General features: G+C 39.1%; 2 long non-coding RNA genes across 4 annotated transcripts in view; one reads left to right on the forward strand and one right to left on the reverse strand.

The window, feature by feature from the left end:
• Window positions 1–26271, forward strand: part of LOC125960952 (uncharacterized) — a 275883-nt gene that overhangs the window by 14478 nt on the left and 235134 nt on the right. The gene's annotated exons all lie outside the window — the stretch shown is intronic.
• Window positions 3120–26271, reverse strand: part of LOC117196435 (uncharacterized) — an 80484-nt gene continuing 57332 nt past the window's right edge. For all 3 annotated transcript variants that reach the window (XR_004476606.2, XR_004476605.2, XR_004476607.2), the window contains one exon: window positions 3120–3461. This is a non-coding gene — a long non-coding RNA (uncharacterized LOC117196435). The remainder of the gene's footprint in view (window positions 3462–26271) is intronic.

Below are 26271 nucleotides of genomic sequence, written 5' to 3' on the forward strand. Positions count from 1 at the left end.
TGTACTGGAGACTTGTTCTAGCTAAATGTTTCCCTTTTTATTCAGGCTTGCTTCTAATGACATTTCAACGTGTCTATTCATCTCCTAGGAGGACATTAACTAATACATAATGTTACTTTATTAAGAACCTATAATATAGCTTGTTTTCTAAAATAATCAAATGTGAAAATATATTAGATGCTTTGAAACAACTAGCCATACCTAATTAAGTATTTTTATTACCCTAATTAGAATTCCTATATATCAGTGAGGACAGAGAAAAAGAGACGACTTGGGCTGATAGTTCCTAAAACTTGCTCTAGTGTTTCTCAAACTTTAATGCATATACAAAGCACTCAAGGATAGTGTTAAAATGCGGATTCTGGTTCAGTAGGTAGGGGAAGGGGCAAAGGGGGAAGCTCATGGATTCGCACTTCTTATAAGTCCCTAAGTGATATCACTGTTGCTATGCTTCCCCCTTTAAGTAGTGACCTCACAGAGAACTTTATAAAATTACAAATTCCAAAGTACCACCCCAAACCTTCTCGCAGATCTGAAATTTCAACAAGCCCCTTCTGACTGTTTCTATACCACCAGCCTTACACTGTTTCAGTGAGCTGAGGTGTCACAACCCAAATGCCTGCTGGGAGCATGTGGTTATATAAATACTTAAATTGGATTTATTTTAAAATGGGTGCTAAGCTGGTTGGGCTGGAACTAAGCTTCAGACCAGCCTTAATCACATGCCTTTTAACATGCTTTGCAGCCAGTACACGATGGCAAATAATGGTACACAGCCCACCAGTTTATAACCTCTGAGCCTAGAGTTGGCAGTCTTAACATTTTGGAGACTATGGCCCCTGTGTGAATTTGTTATAAATTATGGGACATCTACCCCCATAAAAGTCTACACACACACATGCACACATTTCATAAAGAGTTTCAGGAAGTTGCATGTTTCTAGTTTGTCCATGGACTCCTGAAGGGTTCATGAACCTCTGGCTAAAAGTCCTTGGTCCAGTTACTCTGCCTTGCAAACACCATCTGTTTTAGTAATGGACAACATACTACTTTTAAATATCATCTTGATATCATTTGGACTCCTCTAAGAAAACTATCTCTGAAACTAACCTACTGCACCTGGCTATGGGCTTCTTCACACCCACTCTACCCACCCCCAGGTGTTCCTCAGAACCTGCCTTCAGGCTGCACTGCCCGTCTCCGTTTTCCATCCTGTCTTGGCTTGCTCCCTGGTTGAGCTTCTAAAACGTCCCCCCTCCAATTGCAGTTATTCCTTCTGAGGCCAAGCCTCTGTTTTTCAAGTTCTTTTTACCTGTCTCCCAACTTGGAGAGTTTGAGACTGCTACCTTTATTTTATTTTTTTATTTTTTTGCGGTACGCGGGCCTCTCACTGTTGTGGCCTCTCCCGTTGCGGAGCAACAGGCTCCGGACGCGCAGTCTCAGCGGCCATGGCTCACGGGCGCAGCCGCTCCGCGGCATGTGGGATCCTCCCGGACCGGGGCACGAACCCGCGTCCCCTGCATCGGCAGGCGGACTCTCAACCACTGCGCCACCAGGGAAGCCCTAGACTGCTACCTTTAATCAGAAATTATTACTTAAAAGATTTCTCAGACAATCACTTAGTATTTTACCTTCCTTCTCCAAGAATAGTCTTGAACATGCCAAGAAAGGTCTTATGCCTCTTACTCTGGCGGTTTTACCAGTCTTAGAAGCCCTCTGCTTAAAGGGGTTTTCTTTTTCAATCGTTTTGGAAAAAGTTTTTAAAATGCAAATATGTTGTGAACAGGATGCAATTGTACTTCAAAGGATATGCAAAGAAATAAAGAATTTCAGCATTAAAGTGAAGAAATGGAGTCTGATCTGGATTGCTAATGCACATACACTAAAGATCTTTGGCATGTGTGGTTATACAGTTTATTTTATCATCTATTCCTGTAAACTTTCTTAGGAATTTATGTTTCATAATATTTTATGTGCAATAATTGAGGGTTATAGAATTGAGCATTACTAGTGAGTTACAATATGTGGCATTACACACTGAAAAATTTTGTTGTCATTTCTCCTCATTAAAAGACGTCAAATATAGTAAGTCGATTGTAAAGGTAAAACTAAGGAATATCAGCAAATTTTAGTTTTTTATTGGAAAGTTTATTACGTTGTAAGAGCAAAAAAATAAGAGGAGGAGGGATGATCTTAAGATTTATCCAAATAAACATTTACTGCTGCCTTATCCACATGATTATTAGGTAGGTACCAAGTTTTCTATTTTACATGATGAAAAAGGGACTTTAGAATTCAATAAATGATTTGTTTGTTTGAATATAAACCTCTTTCTTGATAAGTAGGCATGGTGTTTGGAGTCCAGAATGAGACCCTGCCATATCACTGGTAATAATGGGAATTATGTTGACCTATGACAGTAAAATTTTATATGGACAGAAAATTGATCAAAGTGAAATTATGCAAAATCAAACCTACAAAAATAGAGTTAGTCTCATAAAAGCACAACTTACCTGAGACCTATATGAATATAATAAATATCCAAAGTAAGACTGCGACAATTGTGAATGGATAGGTCAGTCAATGGAGCATTTAAAAGACTTCACAAAATGATTTTATAGTAGTGCACACTCACACCTTATGAAGTTTTGTTCAATAGACTTTAATTATACATCCCTATTATTAGGTGGATAAACCAAACCATCTTAGCCTAATTCCATTAAATATTTGACCCTTCTGACTTTTTTCTTGATCACTTGCTTAGTGGTTTTCCTTTGCTGATGTAACAAATTTCCATAAACTAAGTGGCTTAAAACAACACAAATGTATTCTCTTTTAGTTCTGGATGTTGGAAGTCTGAAGTGAAGCTAAAAATCAAAGTGTCAGCTAGGTTTTTTCTGAAGGCTCCAAGGGGGAAATCCCTTCTTTTCCTCTTCCAGCTTCTGGTGGCTGTCAGCATTCCTTGGATGGTGGCCACACCACTCCAGTCTTTGCTTTTGTTGTCACACTGCCTTCTCCAATCCTAATCACCTGCCTCCATCTTATAAGGACACCTGTTGTAACATTGGGACCACTTAGATAATTGAAGATGCAAACCTTCCCATCTCAAGATCTTTAAATTAGTAGCATGTGAAATGTCCCTTTTGCCATATAAGGTAACATAGATTCAGGAATTAGAATGTGGATATGTTGATTTTACTCCTGCAAGGTTCAGAAATCTGACATTAAGGGCACATGAATGTAAATTCATTGCTTGGGGCAGACTTACAAACTCACAAGCCTGATGTATAAGATCAGACTGTGCATTTTTGTTAATTTATTTTGAGAAATATAATATGTAAGTACTGAAATATTTAAGCCTGTATGGATAGATCTTTGTATCTCTACAGGAAAGTGTACAAGGAAAATCAAATCATAATCAGAAGGTTGGACAAGATCTTCAGTTCCATGTCATTTGAGTCCTAGAAAGAGAGGACAGAAAGATTCAGGTAGAAAAAAATATATTTTAATAAGCACTGTTCTAAAACATCCCAAAGTTGGTGAAAGAAATAAATTTACAGATTTAAAAAAGCACAGTGAACCCCATGTAGAATTAACTCAAAGAAAATTACAATTGAACACATCATAATCAAATAGCAGAAAACCACAGGGAAAAAATATATCTTACAATAGCTAGAGTAAAGTGATACATTACATACAGGAGAAGAGCAATATGAATGATGGCAGAATTCCTAGCAGAGACCAGAAGATAGTAGAACTACACCTTTAAAATGCTGAAAGAAAAAAACCCTCAATCCAGAATTTTATATTTAGTGAAAATATCCTTCAGGAATGAAGGCAAACTAACCATTATCAGATGATGGAAAACTTAGAGAATTTGTCACCAACAGACCTACTGTAAAAGAACTGATAAAGGATGAAGGATGTTCTTCAGGTTGAAGGGAAATGATGCCAGAGGAAAAGTTAAATCTTCAGGAATGAAGAAAGAGCAAGAGAATGATAAATATCTTTGCAAATGTAAAAATCTATTTTTCCCCTTGAGTTCTTTAAAATATATATGACCAATGAAAGCAAAAATTATAAGATCTCAATGGATTTCAATAATTGTAGATTAAATTCATATGGAAACTACAATATAGAGGTTAGTGAAAGGTAGTAAATGGTTGCAAAGGATCTACGTTTTACTTGAAGTGGTATAGTATTGAATCTAAGCAGGCAGTGAGAAATTGGCTATGTGTAGTGTAATCTTTAGGGCAAACACTAAAAAGAATAATACAAAGAGATATAGCCAAACAGCCAATAGAAAATTAAAATGGAATACTAAAAAACATATTCAAGTAATTCAAAAAGGTCAGGAAAGAAAGAAAAGGGGAATAAAAACCAAAGTTAAACAGAAAACAAATACAATCAGCCCTCCACATCCATGGGTTCTGCATCCACATATTCAACCAACCACAGACTGAAAATATTTGAAAACAAAATTCCAGAAAATTCCAAAAAGCAAAACTTGAATTTGTGGCACTCCAGCAACTATTTACATAGCAATTACATTGTATTGATAACTATTTACATAGCATTTAAATTATAAAAGATAAGTAATCTAGAGATAATTTAAAGTATACGGGAGGATGCCTCTAAGTTATAGGCAAATACTACATTATTTTATATAGAAGACTTGAGCATCCATGGATTTTGGTATTCACAGGGTCCTGGGAGCAATCCCCCATGGATACAGAGAGACAACTGTAAAATGGTCGACTTAAATCCAACCATATCATTAATTACATTAACTATTAATGGTCTAAAGAAAACACTACAGTTTAAAAAAGCAGAAATTAATAGTATATATTTTAAAAAGCAAGAACTTACTATATGCTCCCTAAAAATGACAAACTTTACATATAAAGGCAAAGATAGGTGAAATGAAATGGGAGGGAGGAGGGATAAAGATATACCATGCAAACAATATGCATAAGAAGCCTAGAATGACTTTTTATATCAAAAGAAAAGATTTCAAATATCAAAAAAATAAACTTTAAGACAAAAAATATTACCTGAGATGCAGAAGGATTTTTCATAATGATGAAAAAAAAAAGATATAACAATTTAAAATGTGTATTCACTTAGTGACAGAATCTCAAACTACATGGATCAAAAGCTGAAGAATTAAAGGGAGAGATAGACTACTATACAAATAGAGTAGATTTTACCATCCATTTTTCAATAATTGATAGAGAAACTAAACATTAAAATATCAGGAAGGACAAAGAGATCTGGACAACACCCTGAAACACTTAAATTTAATTAACATTCATAGAACACTACATCCAAAAAATGCAAAATACAAATTTTTTTCAAGTTCACATGGGACATACACCAAGAGAGACAATATGCTGAGTCATAAAGCAAGTCACAATAATTTTATAGCACTGAAATCACACAAAGTGTATCCTCTGACCACAATAGTATTTGATTTTTAAATATTTACTATAAATAATATATCTGGGAAAATTCTAAAGAGATAGAATTTAAATAATATATTTCTAAATATTTGTGACTGAAAGATGAAATAACCAAAGAAATTTGAAAATATTTTGTAGGGCAGGCCAGCAGGCTGGAAATTCAAAGTAAGGGTTGATGTTGCAGTGTTAAGTCTGAAATTTGCAAGCAGGACAACAGGCTGGAAATTCAGTCAAGATTTTATGTTGCAATATTGAGGCAGAATTTCTTCTTTAAGAAACCCCATTTTTTGCTGTTAAGGCTTTCAACTAATTGGATGAAGCCAACCCACATTTTGGAAGGTAATCTGCTTTAGTTAAAGTCTGCTGATTGTAAATGTTAACTACATCCACACATACATTCACAGTAACATCTAGCCTAGTATTTGACCAAACAACTGGGCACCATAGCCAAGACAAGTTGACACATAAAATTAACCATCAGATACAATACATCAAAGTGTGCAAGATGATGCTAAGGTATTGCTTAAAAAGGAATTTATAGTTTTGAATGCCTAAATTGGAAAAGAAGAAAGATCTAAAACCAATGATATAGTGTCCCCCCTTAAAAATAAACTAGAAAAAGAGCAAAGTAACCCCAAAGAAACTAGAAGGAAGAAAATAATAAAAAACAGAATTTAATGAAATTTTAAAATGGACAAATAATAGATAATTTTAAAAATAAAAGGCTGCTTTTTTGAAAATATCAGTAGTATTGAGAAACCTCTAGATAAACTGATCAATACAAAAAAAGAACAAAAGTCACCCTTAGCAGGAACAAAAAGAAGGTTATCACCACAAACATGAAAATGATAATAAAAGAAAATTACATACAACTTTGTGACAACAAATTCAACAACTTAGAAGAAATGGATAACTTCTTGAAAGGCACAATTTACCAAAACTGACACAAGAAGAAACAGAAAACAGGAATAGTTAAATATATATTAAATAATTTAAATTTTATATCAAAAACATCCCCCAAAAGAAAATTCCAATAAAATTCATATTAAGAGTGAATATCAAATATTCTAGGAAGAAATATCACCAATATTACCCAAACTTTATTAAAAAATAGAGAAGGAACAAAGGAATATTCTTCATGTATACAGAAGTAAAATCCTTAAGGAAAATATAAGCAAATAATTTTTTAAATAAATTAAAAAGATAATAGATAATGACCAACTAAGGTTTATGCTAGGAATGCAAGGTTAGCTTAACATACAAAAATCAATCAATATAATTTACTATATTAAAAAAATAAAGCAGAAAAACTATATAATACTTTCAATACATGCAGAAGAAAACATTTGAAAAATTTTAACACTATTCATAATGAAAGCTCTGAACAAACTAGAAATAATAGTGAATACCTTCAAAGTGGTAAACAGTATTTTAAAAAATCTACCATTAATGTCATACTTAATGGTGAAAGTGCAAATTATTTTATCCAGAAATCAGGAACAAAGGAAGAATGCTTGCTTTCACCACTTCTAACCTATATTGTTCTGGCACTTCTAGTCATTGCAATAAGATAAGAAAAAGACAAAAAAGACAAAACTTGGAAAAGGAAAAGAAAATCATCATTGTTTGCAGATGATATAATTTTTCACATAGAAATTTCAAAGAGTCTACAGAACAACTAGTAGAATCAAGAAAAACATTATCCAGGATGCAGGATACAAGGTTATTATTTTTAAAACCTATGGTATTCTTATATACTAGCAAAAATAATTGCAAAGTGAAATTTAAAAAATTCCTTTCAGAGTGGTATCAAAAATATAAAATACCTAAGAATAAATCTAACAAAAACACCCAATACCTTGAAACTTAAAGCTGTAAAAAATTGTGAGAGAAATTAAGGAAGTCCTAAATAAATAGAAAAATATTCCATGTTCATGGATTGGAAGACTCATATTGTAAAGTTGGGAATTCTCACCAAATTGATCTATCGCTTAATTATAACAGACAAAATCTGGAAACAACCCAAAACTCCATCAAGAGGTGAATGAGAAAACAAATTGTGAATTATCCACACACAATGGAGTACTACTCAACAATGAAAAGGAATGGATTACTGATAGATGCAACAATTTGGATGAATATATACATCATTATGTTGAATGAAAGAAATCGGGGGGAAAAAGAAAACATTCTGATGATTCTACCTATTTAATGCAGAAAAACTGGCAAAACCAATCATGCTGTTAGAAGACAGTAGAGTGGGTACATTTGCAGAGTGGTAGAGACTGGGAGGGAAAAAGAGAGGCTCCTTGGTCCCCATATTGTTTTTTATTTCTTGATGTAGGTGTTGGTTACAAAGTTGTGTTCACACAAAGAAAATTTATCGAGGTGAATATGAATGATATGTGCATATATGTGTATATATAATTAATATAAATTTTAAAATATAAAACAAAAAACACGGCTACAGACTTTGCATTTTCTACTTCCTTGAGCAATTAATAGTAGAACTAGTATTTTTTTGTGCCCCAGGGACCTTATATCATGATATCAGAAGTCACACTCTCTATTCTTGAACTCTAGAGCTAGTGACCCTCATCTTCATCAGTGACAAATACTATACCCGTATAAGCACCAGCGGCAGCTACAAGAACACTATACACCACTTGGCTGACATCTAATGATGATAAGCCATTCTCCTATTTAAAGAACATTTGCTGGACATTCTAAGTTTACACACACACACACACACACACACACACACACACACTACCACCATCTCTACCATTGCTAAGGAAAAGAACAAAAATTATATTGTAGCTATCAAAAGTAGCATTCTTTGCTATATGTTTGCCTACGTTCCCCTCTTCTGAAGATCATGAAGTAGATTCTTCTGTCATTATTTGGGGCAATAATTGCTTTTTGAGCAATCCTAATTGACAAATGCATTTGTCAATTCAGGCCATGTCCAGATGGTCACAATTCTATGAGTTAATAGGCATAGCATTTTATTCCAAATCTAAAACAAATGTTTGTCTCTCCAGGTCAAGTTCTGACAGGGCTAGAACCAACTCTATTAAAAACCTTGTCTCAACTTCAGGAATCCTGTGGGGAGAGAACAGACTGAGGGAAAACTTAGTGGCCTTCATGTGTCAATCACCATAAGCTACTGGAGAACCTGAATTCTCCCCCAGGGAAGACAAAAATTTGTCTGGAGAACACATCAGAGCTCACTGACAGATACCAAGACATCTGAAGCTATGAAAAATTGGTTTAAAAAAATAGTCCCAATTATAGCCCTTATTGTATCCACACTCCTTAAAAATGTATCTTTGCAGCTTATCCTATGAAAATGATGTCTCTTTTCTTTTAAATTAATTACTTTATTTTTGGCTGCGTTGGGTCTTTGTTGCTGAGCGCGGGCTTTTCTCTAGTTGTGGCGAGTGGGGGCTACTCTTCGTTGTGGCGCACAGGCTTCTCATTGCGGTGGCTTCTCTTGTTGCGGAGCACGGGCTCTAGCCACACAGTCTTCAGTAGTTGTGGCACACGGGCTTCAGTAGTTGTGGCTCACGGGCTCTAGACCGCAGGCTCAGTAGCTGTGGCGCACGGGCTTCGTTGCTCCGCGGCATGTGGGATCTTCCAAGACCAGGGCTCGAACCCGTGTCCCCTGCATTGGCAGGCGGATTCTTAACCACTGCACCACCAGGGAAGCCCCTGCTGAGTCTCGTTATTCACCCCTTGAACTTAGGCCAGTCCTATGCCTTGCTTTGGCTAATACAACATGGAGAAAGTGATGTTGTGCCAGTTCTGAGCCTAAGTCTCAAGAGGCATCATGTGCTTCCCCTTTCTTTCTCGGAACCCTGCCACAATCATATGAACAAACCCAAGCTAGCCTGCTGGAGGAGAGTTCAGTTGTACTAGCCAAGGCTGTCCTAGACCAGCCTACAGCCAGCTGATCCACATATGTGTGAGAGCCTCCTCATGATCAGCAGAGCTGCTTATCCAACCCACAGCTGCTCACAGACACAGAATGAGCCCATGGGAGACCAGAACTGCCTAGCTGACAGACTTGCAAACTAAATATACTTGTATTCTTAAGCCACTAAGATTTGGTTTTATACAAATTGTTAGGCAATAGATAACTAAAACAGAAATAGATGAGAGCATCCCTATTGCCACCATCAGAGATACAGATCTTTGGGAAGAATCTGGGTCTAATTTCCTCAGTTTGTGAATATAAGTAAAGATAAAACATAAAGGACACGAACTAAGAGTCAGAAGCACCAGCTCTTTTCTTTACTACATTTAGCTAATATTACAAAATTTCTTTGATCAGTTCTATTACGATAAACATATTACTAACTAGCACTTAGGCACTTAATCTAGACAGATGATTATGCTAAACATTTTACATCGGTTTTTCCCCATAATCTGGAGGAATGAAGGATTGCTCAGAATCACACAGGGAACGTTTATGAATGTGAATTTTTCTAACACAAGAGCCCATGTCCTACAGTTCCATTATATTCTACTGCCTCTCACTATGGTAAGGCATAAAGCTGCAACTTAAATGGGGCTGAAAATCTAACATCAGTACACTAAGCCAATAATAACTGCAGTTCAAGTTATCCTTGAAAATGTCTTTGTCTATAAATTACAACACCAGCTGTCAGGAAGTCCACCAGAGTCAGTTTTTTCCTCCAGTATTGAACAGACAGCTAGAGTTTGGGAGGGAGAGAGGTCAGTATAAATAGATAGATTGAGTTTCAGAGTCCAGGTTGAATTTAAAAAAAAAATACATACACACACAGCCATGTATTTTATAAATGGTTAGATGTTCACACTACGAGAGATATATGAGACTTGAAACCCACTGAATGATCATCATACTCACCTCTCCCATTTCATTTTTCCTTTGGCCCATAAGCCAGACTGACAGATGGAATCACTGGGATATTAAAATTTGCTCTTTCTCTGTTCCTGTCTCTTTCCATTGCCAAGTGTTTAAACACTTAAATTCACAAAAGTTAAATGTGTATTTGGTGCAACTCCACTCCACTGTTTCAGGAAAGCATGATATGCCGTCACTTCCAGAGTCATCAAGGAAGTAAGAGTATGTGGAGAACTGGAAAGGGTGCCAGACTAAGAATCAGGATCCCCTGGACCTGATCCCTGATCTGGCACTAACTTGCTATGTGACCAAGAGCTATGTGACCTTGCTGTGTGTCAAAATCCATTTGACATCTCTGGAGCTCAGTTCCCTCACCTGTAAAATGATTTTGACTCTGAGAAATGTGCCTTAACCCTTTTATACCAAGAGAAAATACCAAGCAGGTAAAATGTGACTGCTCCCAGGAAACCAGAAAGGGTGTGGGAGGGGTGGGATTGATGTTTGGCTCCTGTTCCTAAAGGAACAACTGGTTTCCCTGCAGCTCTCCTGGATGCTTCCTGAGACCCAGACTTGTCGTGCCTTCTGTCAGCCGCACACTGCACCCCCGGGCTCTGTGATGTCATGGATCCAGGGTATGACAGTCCTGAGCTCCAGCCTTAGCTCTTTCCCTTATTACCAGCATAAACCTTGGCAAATTACCTAAGCTCTAATTTTAATTTCCTCATGCGTGCAACAGAACTAATAATATATATTTAACCTACATACACAATAATAGATGGTATTTTTGTTAAGTACATAAGATGACATATGTTAAGCCCAGTTATTTTGTGCCCCTTGGGATCATGTAAACACTCCATAGGCAACAAAAACAGAAAACTACTAACTTAAGCAAGAAAATAATAATAAATTGGTAATAATAAACGCTACTGAGTGAGCTCAGAAAACTGGAGAGAGAGCAACCAGACCTTGGAAGGACTGCGCCCAGGGCAGACTTGGGCATCCCCACAGTAGAGTGAACGTTCCTACCTGGGTCCCTGCCCCACCCACCTTCTGTGTTTAGGATGGAAACTGCCAGGAGACCTAACCCAATTGGCTTAGCTTGGATCATACGATGACATCTGGTCAAAGGGAAAGAGCTGTGTGATGGAAAACCCCGTTCAAGCTGTATGAAGTGAAGAGGGGTGACATCCCTGAAGGGAGGAGGTACTGTTACCAGAATAAGAGACAGATGTTGCTGGGAAGAGAGAAACCATATTCCACGTCCAGTCGGGAGAGTCATCATCAATGTCACACAAGGTTAAATCCTTCTAAAAAGGCATTGTTGGGTTGTTGTTGTTTGTTTTTTAATGGCCTGTTCAGTGATGTCACCCTCTGGTTATGTCCTTGCCATGACCTTTCCTGCTCCCCAACCTGCCTGCCTGTTGGGCCTTTTGTGCTTCCAGCCAATTTCCCATTGGAAGTCCTGCTGAGTTTAATAGCCTTTAGGGGCAAAGCTCTTTATGGGTTAACTAGGGCATAAAACAACATCAATCCAATGGGTAGGCCTAGGTGCTCCAAATGTAAGACTTGGTTTTCTCACTTAGAGATGCAAACAAACTCCACAAAATTGATGACTCAAAAAAACTTAAAAACTGTGATCTTCACCCAGAAACAACACAAAGAAACTCAGAAACCAGAGCAGCAATGTGGCCTCTCCATGAACTCCCTCCCTCTGTGAACTCCCTTATGCTATTTGAACAGCTGTCACAGGCTCAGCCTGGTCTTCTGAACCCTCCACGACATCAGGTCAGACAGTAACATCAATACTATATTTAGCCAGGAGGGAATTAGGAGATGAGGAAAATCAGGGGCAAAACAGACCAAAATGAAGAGGGCAGGCTATTCTTTGTAATTTTTCTTAGCAAAGCAAGGAGATGCTTGATCTATATACTTAGGCTCAAGGGCTCCAGATCCTAATGTGAACTTTCTGGGTGATGTCTTGTGATTCATTTAATCTGTGGCCTTTTCCTACCCAGCACAAAATACCTGGATAAAAATTCATACCTGCAATCCAAAAGTGAGGAACCATAATTAAGTCTAACTCAGTTTTCAAGGTAACAGAACCACCAGAAGTCAGGATACCTGGGTTTTCATCTAACTGCCAACCACTACCTAACTTAAGAGGTGCTGTTTTCCTTCTGTGGGTCTCACTGTTCTCATCCTTCGAGTGAGGGTGCTGAACCACATGTTTCTAAGGTCCCTTCCTTCCTGATTTAATGTTCAATGAAGCTAGGGTCTGAGGGATTCCTAGGAATAAATGCTTCCAGTGTACAGAGAACCCAGGTTTCTCCTGGGGAGGAAATACATGAAAATTAAAGGGCTCCATTTTCCCACCTTGATCTAACGGGGGTGAAGAGCTGAAAAGGGCACTTGTTAATGTTGCTTGCGAACTCTGGAAAATCATTCTTTGTGGGCAAGTGTTCTACAGTATTTGGGATGACAATAAAAGTCAGGGGTGAGCAAACTTTTTCTGTAAAAGGTCAGATAATAAATAGTTTAGGCTATGCAGGCCTATTGTCTCTGTTGCAACTATTCAACCCTGGCTTTATAGTGTGAAAGCAGACACAGACAACAAATAAATGAGTATGGCTGTGTCCAGTACAAAGACACGTGGTGGGGACTTGACCCATTGGCTGCAGTTTGCTGACTCCTGATATAAGTGATGGTCTTATCTTTACAGAGATATTCAAGGCCTGATAGATTTTATGGACGGAGTCACGGGAATGTTGCAAAGCTATAAAATAATTTGCAATAATAATAGTAACATGAAGATCACTGAAATAGGAGCCACAACATGGAAGTTAAAGGCAAATTCCATCATTTAACTAGTTCGCAAATTGTTTAACCTCTGAGAATCTCAGTTTCTTCATTTTTAAGTGGAAAAAAAGGAAATGCTGTGCCTAAAGGAATAAGAACAAGAATAGTAACTATTCACTGTTGAATGTCATCATAAAATTTTTAATGTCCTTTCACATTTACCATCATATTTAATTCTATAGTAATCAAGACAGTATGGTACTGGCACAAAAACAGAAACATAGATCAATGGAACAGGATAGAAAGCCCAGAGATAAACCCATGCACATATAGTCACCTTATCTTTGATAAAGGAGGCAAGAGTACACAATGGAGAAAAGACAGCCTCTTCAATAAGTGGTGATGGGAAAACTGGACAGCTACATGTAAAAGAATGAAATTAGAGCACTCCCTAACACCATACACAAAAATAGACTCAAAATGGATTAAAGACCTAAATGTAAGGCCAGAAAATATCAAACTCTTAGAGGAAAACATAGGCAGAACAGTCTATGACATAAATCACAGCAAGGTCCTTTTTGACCCACCTCTTAGAGAAATGGAAATAAAAACAAAAATAAACAAATGGGACCTAATGAAACTTAAAAGCTTTTGCACAACAAAGGAAACCATAAACAAGACAAAAAGACAACCCTCAGAATGGGAGAAAATATTTGCAAACAAAGCAACTGACAAAGGATTAATCTCCAAAATATACAAGCAGCTCATGAAGCTCAATATCACAAAAACAAACAACTCAATCCAAAAATGGGCAGAAGACCTAAATAGACATTTCTCCAAAGAAGGTATACAGACTGCCAACAAACACATTAAAGGATGCTCAACATCACTAATCCTTAGAGAAATGCACATCAAAACTACAATGAGGTATCACCTCACACTGGTCAGAATGGCCATCATCAAAAAATCTACAAAGAATAAATGCTGGAGAGGGTGTGGAGAAAAGGGAACCCTCTTGCACTGTTGGTGGGAATGTGAATTGATACAGTCACTATGGAGAACAGTATGGAGGTTTCTTAAAAATCTACAAATAGAACTACCATATGATCCAGCAATCCCACTACTGGGCATATACCCTGAGAAAACCGTAATTCAAAAAGAGTCATGTACCACAATGTTCATTGCACTATTTACAATAGCCAGGTCATGGAAGCAACTTAAGTGTCCATCGACAGATGAATGGATAAAGAAGATGTGGCACATATATACAATGGAATATTACTCAGCCATAAAGAGAAATGAAACTGAGTTATTTGTAGTGAGGTGGATAGGCCTAGAGCCTGTCATACAGAGTGAAGTAAGTCAGAAAGAGAAAAACAAATACCATATGCCAACACACATATATGGAATCTAAAAAAGAAAAAAAAAGGTTCTAATGAACCTAGGGGCAGGACAGAAATAAAGACACAGACATAGAGAATGGACTTGAGGACACGGGGAGGGGAAGGGTAAGCTGGGACTAAGTGACAGAGTGGTATTGACATATATGCACTGCCAAATGTAAAACAGATAGTGGGAAGCAGCTGCATAGCACAGGAAGACCATCTTGGTGCTTTGTGACCAACTAGAGGGGTGGGATAGAGAGGGTGGGAGGGAGATGCAAGAGGAAGGGGATATGGGGATACATGTATACGTACAGCTGATTCACTTTGTTGTACAGCAGAAGGTAACACAACAATGTAAAGCAATTATACTCCAATAAAGATGTTAAAAAAAAATTCTAAAGAAAACTCTTAGCTTCTATCTGGCTTGTAGATATCATTATTTCCATTTTACAGATCAGACACTGAAAGTCATGTGAAGAGTAAAAGTAACATGAAAACGCTCTGAAAACTGTACATTAGCATAAGGTGTTATAATTACTTAAGATAAGGAGTACAATGTTTCCCAAGTCTTCCTTTCAAAGATTAAAGTAGTGCATTTTCATCACAGAATTTAAAATCTAATTCATTTAAATTCTATTGAATTTAAAATGCATTCAGTAATGCATGTTCAGCACCCACTATTTTGTGCAATCAGCCTCCACCCTCAAGGAGCTTCTGACCCCATATGTACAGAGCCCTAATCTACCCCTAAGGAGAAGCTAGAGAATCTCTCCTATTTCTTTGCCTTCCCTAATGCATATCCAGGAAAATAGAGTTGCTGTTATTTTCATGGACATTGTAATTACATGGCGACAGAGATCCAGGCATGGTTCCCACCTGTGCCAATAAGATGAGTGGAGGAATTGGGAGGGGGAGATTCTGAGCGAAATCTGGCATCTTCCAACTCCCAGTAGCCCTGTGGGTGAGAAGGCTGCAGAGGTTCTCCTCTGCCTGACCATGTGTAAAGGCAAAGATGACAGGTATACAGCGAGTATCCTCCCATGCTTTACACTGGATGATCAGATGAAAAAGACACACATGCAAGTCATCACTTCCAAGTGTTTGAAATCATCCCAGGCATTACCTTTAGACATTTTACAGTTTTAAAGAGCAAAGATCACAGTTGTTAAATTCCATCTGCAGAGCGCCTGACATTATAATTTGACACATGACATTTTTTGGTGTTTTTTGATGTACATTTTTGTACTACAGTTGACCCTTGAACAACACAGGAGTTGGTGGCACTGACCCCCCCCATGCAGTCAAAAATCCATGAAAAACTTTACAGTCAGCCCTCCATGACTACAGTTCCATATCCAGGGATTAAACCAATGGCAGATCATGTAGTACTCTGGTATACATTTATAGAAAAAAATTTGCATATAAGTGCACCCATACATTTCAAACCTGTGTTATTCAAGGGTCAACTGTAAATGGAGCATTGTTCTAAAATAGAAAACTAGGAAACACATACACACACAAATAATTGATGTAACAAGAGTAATCTATAATTTCATAAGACAAAATAACTATTTAAGTGGTAAATCGTTTACAAAGATGGTCACAACCACCTCTCCCTCCTGCATGCACTTTTGCAATGTGACTGCCACTCTTCTTATCTAGAGATGGAGTTTGACTTTCCCTCCCTGTGAATCTGGGCTGACATCGAAGCTTGTTTGCCAGTAGAATGTGGCAGAATGACATTTACAAATAATGATGTTAGGCTTTAAGAGGATTTACAGTTTTTGTTTTTGTCTGCTTAGAGCCCTGAGTCTCCATATTTTAAAAAAAAAAGTCTTCTAAAATAAGCTATTTAAATAAGATCCAGTCTTATAACATCACAAGTGCAAGTTTCAACTGAAAATCATTCATACCAAGAACAAAGAAGATCTCAAATTAAATGAGAAAAGAAAATGAACAAATATGACACAAATGTTGGAATCATCTGACTTGGATTTTAAAGCACCATCTAAAAAAAATGCTTCAGTGAGCATATGAAAATGCTTGAACCAAATGAAAACATAGAAAGTCATAGAAAAGAAACAGAAGATATGAAGAAGAACCAAATGGAAATTTTAGAACTAACACACACCATAAATGAAATAAAAAACTCAGTTGATGGGTTCAACAGCACAATGGAAAGGACAGAGAAGAATCAATAAAGTTGAAAATTAAAACGATAGAAATTACCCAATCTATACAACAGAGAGAAAGCAGTAAAAAAAAAAAGAAAAAATTAATAGAGACTCAGGGACGTGGGGACTATGACAAAAGGTTATCATTCATGTCAGTGAAGTCCAGTAAGAAAGGGGAAAGAGGGTGGGCTGGAAGAGTATTCAAAGAGGGCTTCCGGGGCTTCCCTGGTGGTGCAGTGGTTGAGAGTCCGCCTGCCGATGCAGGGGATATGGGTTTGTGCCCTGATCCGGGAAGATCCCACATGCCGTGGAGCGGCTGGGCCCGTGAGCCATGGCTGCTGAGCCTGCGCGTCCGGAGCCTGTGCTCTGCAACGGGAGAGGCCACAACAGTGAGAGGCCCGCGTGCCACAAAAAAAAAAAAAAAAAAAAAAAGAGGGCTTCCCTGGTAGTGCAGTGGTTGAGAGTCTGCCTGCCAATGCAGAGGACACAGGTTCACGCCCTGGTCTGGGAAGATCCCACATGCCACGGAGCAACTAAGCCTGTACTCCACAACTACTGAGCCTGCGCTCTAGAGCCCGTGAGCCACAACTACTGAGCCAGTGTGCCTACAGCCCATGCTCTGCAACGGGGGAGGCCACCACAGTGAGAAGCCCACACACTGCAATGAAGATCCAATGCAGCCAAAAATAAATAAAACAAATAAGTTTTTTTTTTTAATTAAAAGAAAAAAAAGTATTCAAAGAAATCATGGCTGAAAATTTCCCAAATTTGGCAAGACATAAGCCTACAGATATAAGAAGCTGAAAGAAACTCAAATGGGATAAACCCAAAGAAATCTATGTCAAGACATACTATAGCTAAACTTCTGAAAACTGAAGACAAAAAAATCTTGAAAGCAACCTGAGAGAAATGATGCATACCTATAGGAAAAAAAAAAAAAGTTTGAATGAGTCAGACTTCTCACTGGAATCCCTAAAGCCCGGAAAAAGGTAGCGCAACAATTTTCAAATGCTGAAAGACAAGAACCATGAATCCAGAATCCTATAATTAGCAAAAAATATCCTTGACGAATAAAGAGGAAATAAGATATTTCCAGATAAATGGTAACTAGAAATTGTTGCCAGCAGACCAACTAGAAAAGAATGACTAAAGGAAGTTCTCTAAACAGAAAGAAAAATGATGAAAGAAGACATCTTGGAAAATCAGGATAGAAGAAAGCACAGAAAAATCAAAAGATGGGTAAATGCCGAAATATTTCCTTCTCTTAAATTTTCTAAATTGTGTTGGATGGTTGAAGCAAAAATTGTAACACTGTCTGCTGTGGTTCTCAATGTATATAGAGGAAATATGTAAGACAAGTATAATGAGAGAAAGTAAAGGGATTGAAAAGAGGGGTGAGTTTTCTACACTTAAGTCAAACTGGTAAATGTGGACACCTGTAGACTGTGATAAGGTGTTTATATGTAACGTAACACCTAGAGCAACCACTATAAAAGCTATACAAAAAGAAACACTCAAAAATGCTATAGATAAATCAAAACTGAATTTAAGTAGCCCTCAGGAAGGCAAGAAAAAAGAACAGAAAAATGAAAATACCAGAAAACAAAATCTTCAAAAAGCACAATTATAGTGGCCTCCAAGCACTCAGGTGCAGAGTGGTTAAAGCCAGTACTCTGGAGCCAGCCTGTCGGGTTACATTTCTGACTCCATCACATTGGGCAGATTCCCTAATCTCCCTGTGCCTCAGGTACTATATCTGTCAACTGGAGATAATAGTATCCACTTCACAGTATTTTGTTAAGGTTTAAATAAGTTAATATTTATTGACAACACTGCCTAGCAAATGGTAAATTATACATGTGTTTTCCAATTAACTAAAATATAGTTGACCTGAACAATGTCAGGGTCATTGCGATGCCTCCGTGTCAGAGGTTCCTCTGTATCTGAGTTTCCTCCATATCCAAGGTTCTGCATCCTTGGATTCAACAACCGAATATCCTGTAGGACTGCAGTATTTACTGTTGAAAAAAATCCACAAATAAGTGGACCCACACAGTTCAAGCCTGTGTCATTCAAGGGTGAAATGTAATTAAGGTGATTTCCCAACTAGGGTCAGCGAAACACCCAACTGGTTCTCTTTTTTGCCCTCATAAATTACACTGTGACAAACTTTCTTGTTCTTTAGGTTTATTCCATATTTCTGACTATTCTTAGGATACAGGAGTCCCCTGAAATATGTCCTGATGTTCATATGCAGCCCCACTTTTTTTCCTGACAGGATAATAAACGTCACAGACTTCTGTAAGAGGTGGTTCTGACACAGAACTTGAATAAACAGAGTAGCTGGAGTTTCCACCAAATTCATTTTGCCAGCACAGAAAATAGAGAGTGGAGGTCTTTAAGACAGATGATGTAAATAAAGAAGCCCTAATTGCTTATGATTTTATACCAGTGAATTCACTAAGGCAGCATGGTATCCTAGTTATGAGCATAGACTCTGAGTTTAGATTGCCTGGGTTCAAATCCCAGCTCTATCATTTATTAGCTGTGCAATCTTGGGCCCATTGCTTAACTTCTCTGTGCTTCAGTTTCTTCATCTGTACAAAGGGAGGAATAATAGTATCTACCTCACAGGGATGTTATGAGGCTGAAATGAGTTAATACACCTAAAGTACCCGGAGTAGTGCCTGCCATTCTACCAAATACAATAGCTAAGTGAAACCCCTTTCGTGATGGCCTAAATTCATCCTGAAAGCATGCAGATAAGAAAACAATCATGAATCTCAATGTGAAATGGTGAGGAAAAGAGGGAAAATACCTCCCTCTCTTATCGTTGAGTAACGTCAGCTGTCAAGAGTGCTGTAATAGAGCTACTGGTTATGGGCCACCACTATCTGTAGCCTGCTGAACATGGACTTCTCAATAAATCATCTCTAAAGGATGAGTGAAACAAGCAGTTTCGCATAAAGCATTGTTTTTTTTTCATCTGAGCAGATTCTAGCTGCCTGCACATGTGGGAGCTTAGCACAATTATTTGATGACAAACAGGTAGGCCCATCCCATAGGGGCATCTAAAAGGCTCAATGCTTAGTCTGAAATCTTTGAATATCTTGGTTTAAAGGAATTCCGCTATTTTTGGCTTAAAGGAACTCCATGACTCAATGGGTTTATTCTTAAATTCCTTATGGCTGTAAATCAAAATATAAGATCATGCTTTGGGAGATGTTGTTTATGTTTTTAAATGGAGTTAAAAATAAATTGCTAAAATCTCTCAAACTCTGGGCTTAGGATAGATTCTATTTTGGGAAATTATTACACAGTATGTAAACAAACTGTACCAAGATAAATGGTACAAGATTCCATGATTCCTTGCTACTAAAGGATAGCAGCTGCTTGTTGTAAAAATGTCAGCTTCCCCTCTATCTTTAGTTTCTCTTTTCCTCACTTATAATGACTGATTTCACTCTGAAATCTAGACATGGGACAGACTATAAAAGCATTAATCCATCCATTTTATTCAACCTGGCAGCAGGATATCCAAGACGCAAAGGAATTACTCTATCGTCGTCAGATTTCATACACTGCAAAACAAACAAACAACAAAAAAACCCAGATGTTTGGGGCTGATACTTATGCCCTCAACTCATACCTAATTAGCATATTGACAACATATCTTGATTTCCTAATCCAGTTCCAATGTTAAATATTCTGGCCTATTCTTAGCATAAACTCTCAGATCATCCTGGAAATTCAAATAGCTAAGTGGTGTTTTTTATTACTTCCCTACAACCCTGAAGAGCCATGTGTTCCGTTTTAAGGGTGAAAAATATTAAGACCATGAGCTTAGGCAGCTCCTCCTGTTTCTAATAGCTGAGTATTGTCTGCCCATTTCCAGGACACAGTGTTGGGGTCTGGCCTCCATAACGTGGGGAACTTGATTACTGTTCTGAAGAAAGCTTCAGAAGGGAGGCGTCTTGTGACTTCTTAAGAATTTCTGCTCCAGTGTGCTTTGGAGACCTCACGGATTGAAAGGAGAGTCTGGGGTAAATAGGAAGACTCCACTAGAGGACTTCCAGCTGGGGACTATTTGTATATTGGACCCTGTTCTCTAAGGGGATAAGCTCAACAGAGCAAGTCCAAGGTAATGGGAAAAGAGACCAAAGAGCAGTCCAGCCTCTACAGCTGTAGCGTGTGGACTCTGGAGTCCGAAGACATGGATTTGGATCTTATCTTTACCACTTATTAGCTGTGTGACCTCAGATAAGTTAAAAAATCCTCTGTGGTGATAAAAACAGTGTCATCCTGATAGTATTGTTGTGAGGATTAAATGAGCTAAAATACCTAGAATAGTGCTTCTGAAATAGTATTTCCTATTTGAGTATTATTATTGAGGCTGTTATTAGTACTGTTATGTCCATATTGAGAGAGATTTACAACGGATGCTCAGAAAACAAGAACTAATAAAACATATTAAGTGCCTACCATTCCCCTGGTCCATTCAATAATGTAAAAACATACGGATAAATGGGGAGAAGAGACAAATCTGCCATGCAGAAGAATTCCAAATAATTTATGTAGATACTCGAGCATAACTCCCCACTCATAAGTGAGAGCCCCACGCGGTGACTCTCTTCCAAAGAGCGCAGTGTAGAAAGTGGCAGGGGACCGACAACTTTAAGAAACCTGACAAAACACTACCTCAGCCAGATGACCAAGGTCACCATCAACAGTGATGCGTCAGGTTAACTGCATGTACCCTAACCCCAGCCAACTCATGAGAAGAACATCAGATATATGACAGTTGAGGGACATTCAACAAAATACCTGACCAGTACTCCTCAAAGCTTTCAAGATTATTGAATACAAGAAGGTTCTGAAAGACTGTAATAGCCAAGAAGAGTCTAAGGAGACATGAAAACTAAATGTACTGTGGTGGCTTCTAGAACAAAAAAGGATATTAGGTGAAAACAAAAGAAATCTAAGTATGGATCTAGTAATAATACCATACCATATTGGTTCCTTCATTGTAACAAATGTACCGTACCAACGTAAGACATTAATAATAGGGGAAACTGCAGAGGTATATGGGAATTTCCTCTACTATCTTTGCAATTTATCTACAAATATAAAACTGTTCTAGAAACTAAAATTTTTTTTTTTTTTTTTAAAGATGTGGGTTAGGTTCACAAGGAACTCCCAGAGTGACAGGGGAGACAAGTAATTAAATTGCAATGCAGTGTGGAATGTGTAAGGATGGATGCATGTAAAATGTGCTGAGTCTGCACAGAAAATGGAAGGGTTAATGCCAACGTTGCGGGTGGTAAAGGTGGGCTTTTAGGAGGGAGGCACTGTCTGAGCTGCAATTTTCTGGAATGAATCAGGAGGTGGGGAGGGCAGGCCTCCTAAGCAGGACAGCTTGGGTAAAGATGTGGATACTACTGAGCCCTCTGGTGTTGTCAGGGCATTAAGTGGGCAGGAAAGGTGTCACAACACGGGACACTGACGTGGGAAGAGTCAGATCAGAAAGGACCTGGCAGCTGGACTAAGAACTGGACCGCACTCAGTCAGAGGGAGGCCCGGCCCATCAAGGCTATTTCCAAAAGGGGGATGGTTGGAAGGGCAAAGCAGCGGGAAACACTGCTGACAGGCGCCCCATTCCCTTTAAATTCAAGTGCCTGTCGTTCCTCCACTGCCAGAAATACCAGGCCTGACCTACTTTTAACTCCATTTGTCTGCTCATGCCATTGGGCTCAATTTATTGGTGGCTAATAGGCTCTTTCTAGAGAAAGATTCATGACTAGAGAAAAAGAACTTAATATTATTAGTCAGAAGGCTTCTCCTGGAAGGGAGAGGGCAAATGACGGAAGGGCCCCGTCCTTAAGGCTTGGCCTGGATGACAGGTCTTAGCCATCTCAGCCTGTGTGTGGTCATGTGAAACAGAGCCCCACCAGGGAGGGCAGGGGGCAGACATTAGGCCAGGGGTTGGAATGGAAATGCACTTTTATCAGGGGCTAGTATTGAGGAAAATGCCCTGGGGATTGGACTCCAACCTGAACACAGGCCAGCAGCCTAGAAAGGCTATTAAAATAAGAAGACAAATCCCTATCACTCTTTGCAAAGTTACCAGCATACTGCTTACATCATTAAGAAGAGCAGCGTGGGTTATGAGTTGAGTTGTGCAGATTTAAATGCCAACGTTTGAAATCCTCAAAGAGAATTTGTCCAACCAATACTTTTGGTTCTCACAGTAATGGGGAGAGGCAAGAATTGCCAGACGTCCCACAACACCTGGCAGGGTCCCACCTACCAAACAATTATCCTCCATTCCACACGCTTTTTACACATCACTCCAGAGAGCCATGACGAGCAAAATCTGGGCAGACTTATCAGAGCCTAGAACACAGTGCTGTGTTACACAGAAACACAAAGTATCTTCTGCAAGCTATTAATTCTGCAGAAACAACAACCGCCAGGAAAACCAAAGAGGTTTCATCGTTTGAAATTTCCACAAGCCGTTCACCATTCTGCACAGTATCATGACTTAGAGCAACACGGATGGTAGTTTTTGGATCTTAGACTGTGTGAGCTCGCACTTGTAGTCTCTGCATTTACAGAGGTTCTATATATAAATGCCTGGTATAGAATGTCTTCATTAGGTCTTCCACTGTGGTTGTTTGAAAATTTACATATTGAAATACATATATCACTTTAGCAGAAATTGTTTTCTTTTTATTTCTCCTTTATATTAACACTAAAATGTTACATTAACGTTTTAATTGTGTGAATGGGTATCTTCCTTTAGGATAGTAAAGAGGACATTACCAAATGTTTGCTTTAATTAGGTGTTGGGTCTGATAGGGTTGAGAAACACAGTCTTAGATACAAGGTGGCAGTGAAGATGGGAGGGAGGAGAGCCTCTCTCAGCAGCCTGCCCTTTCATCATCTCTAGGAGGAAAAGAAATGGCTCTGGTGGGCTCTGTTATTCCAGGAAGCTGCTGGACTGAAACCACAAGGGACTCAGTTTAAGGAAATTCCTGCGGGCAGAAGCCGAAGTGGGCTCCAGGACTGTCCCAGAAATCTGGAGCTACTCTGAGGCCCAATTAAATGCAATTAAATTAAACTCCAAACATGCTTCAGAAATATCAAGGGAAGTCTAATCTCCTTAGGGTTCTGAGACCAAGCCAGGGTTGGGTTCTGCTTTAAAAGAGTGATACTTCCCACACAGAGACAGAAGGAAGCCTCATGGAACTGTTTTCTGTGAGAGGGCAGGGCAACTACTTACCAGAGTTTCCTACATTGGGTGTCAGCACCCTTGCTGGAATTAAGTCGATTTCCTTTGGTTCGATAAGGTTAGGTTTTGTTTTCACCTTTAGGAGGATTCGGTGAAGATGATGCTGTTAGTAAAGACAAATATGATGGTGATGATACCAGCCAGTACACAGTGGAACAGAAACGCCCTTTGGGTTCTGATGTCAGTATCCAGTTCCTCCTCACTAAGCACCATGGAGACAGCCTTTATCCAGTGCAGCCAGGGGACAAGCTCTGAGCCAGGTAGCCTCTTCCTTTGCACAGCGCATATTGTTTTTGACCCACACAGCCTCACTAAGGTATCTGGTTTCTTGCATCAGAGTAGGGTACACAGTTCTCAGAAAAGAGGACCTGAACAGACATTCAGATCAATGGTGTCTACCACCATGCCCCACAAGAGTTGCAGCAAAGGGCTTCCCTGGTGGCGCAGTGGTTGAGAGTCCGCCTGCCGATGCAGGGGACACGGGTTCGTGTCCCGGTCCAGGAAGATCCCACATGCCGCGGAGCGGCTGGGCCCGTGAGCCATGGCCGCTGAGCCTGCGCGTCCGGAGCCTGTGCTCCGCAACGGGGGAGGCCACAACAGTGAGAGGCCCCGCGTACCGCAAAAAAACAAAAAGAGTTGCAGCAAGAAGCTTCCTTGTATGCAATGCCTATTTCAGAAGATTCTGGACATTAGCCCTGGATGAGGATTAGAGCCCGTATATAATTTCTCAGGGTACTTGTGATTTTACTAACTTGTCAGCAACAATATTACCCTCCTTGATCTCCCAGGGGTTTATCAGATTCAAATTGTGTTATTTATCTCCATTTCCCTTAGTGAAAATATTAAAAGGTCAGTGCTTAAACTAGCTGAGGAAATTCATGTTGCACCCGAAGAGTGGTATGCTAAACCCAACCTGAGGGGGAACTTTCAACTGAAGTGCTTCGTGCAGAACCCACATGGTTTATACTTACTCTCAGCACCAAAAGTCATTTACAGAGAGCTGTAAGTTAGGTGTTGGTTTCTTTAAGAATTTGGAACTTTTATGGCAGTTTCAGAGGAATATTCCTCTAAAGGAAATAACAGCAAAAAAAAGAAAAACAGCACCATCAATAAAGTGCTATTTATTGAGTCCTAACTACATTTCAGATGTAGTGCCAAGGGCATGTGGCCTCTGCTATCGCAGTTATTCCTCATAATAACTCCATGATACAAGTATTATCATCTCCGACTTCCAGTCAAGCAAACTGAAGTTCAAATATGCTAATTAGCTTTTCCAAGCAGCTTGAAAGTAGAAGATTTGAATCCAGGACTGTCTGGCTCCCGTGCCCTGGTTTTTAATCACTGCCCCACGAGAGGCAGTGTGGACCATGGCTAGAGTATGAACCTCGGCGTAAAACACGTCCTGAGTCACTGGCTGTGTGATCTGGAATAAAAATCTCAACACTGGCGTTCTGTTTCTCCAAGATTTCACGGTTAGTCTGAAGAGAGCTGAGTTGGGTGCAGACAGCTGGCTGAGGCCGGGCTGGATCGTTATTCCCTGAACCAGCCCCCAGAGTCTGCTGAAAGGTCATGCAGTGGATATTTCAGGTGCACACTGATGAGCTAGTTGGACGCACGCTTGAAGAATAATGGTAACAACGAACTTACGGATTTATGTTCGCAAGGCCAGGCCTCTTGAAGCTGTTCATTTCCTGGTCAGTCCCTTAGCACGAGGTGAGGAGTAGAGACAGCTGTCCTCTACAGTCAAGTTTTTGCTGTGCTGTGTTTGCAATCTAAATGCAGCTGTCCAACCCAAGTGTCCATTCACAGATGAATGGATAAAGAAGATGTGGCACATATATACAATGGAATATTACTCAGCCATAAAAAGAAACGAAACTGAGTTATTTGTAGTGAGGTGAATGGACCTAGAGACTGGTCAGAAAGAGAAAAACAAATACCGTATGCTAACACATATATATGGAATCTAAAAAAAAAATTTCCTGATGAACCTAGTGGCAGGACAGGAATAAAGACATAGACGTAGAGAATGGACTTGAGGACACTGTAGGGGAGGGGGAAGCTGGGGCGAAGTGTGAGTAGCATCGACATATATACACTACCATATGTAAAATAGATAGCTAGTGGGAAGCGGCCGCATAGCACAGGGAGATCAGCTGGGTGCTTTGTGACCACCTAGAGGGGTGGGATAGAGAGGGTGGGAGGGAGGCTCGAGAGGGAGGGGATATGGGGATGTATGTGTGCATGTGGCTGATTCACTTTGTTGGGTGAC

Source organism: Orcinus orca, chromosome 14 (assembly GCF_937001465.1).
Source record: "Orcinus orca chromosome 14, mOrcOrc1.1, whole genome shotgun sequence".
NCBI classification, from domain to species: domain Eukaryota; kingdom Metazoa; phylum Chordata; class Mammalia; order Artiodactyla; family Delphinidae; genus Orcinus; species Orcinus orca.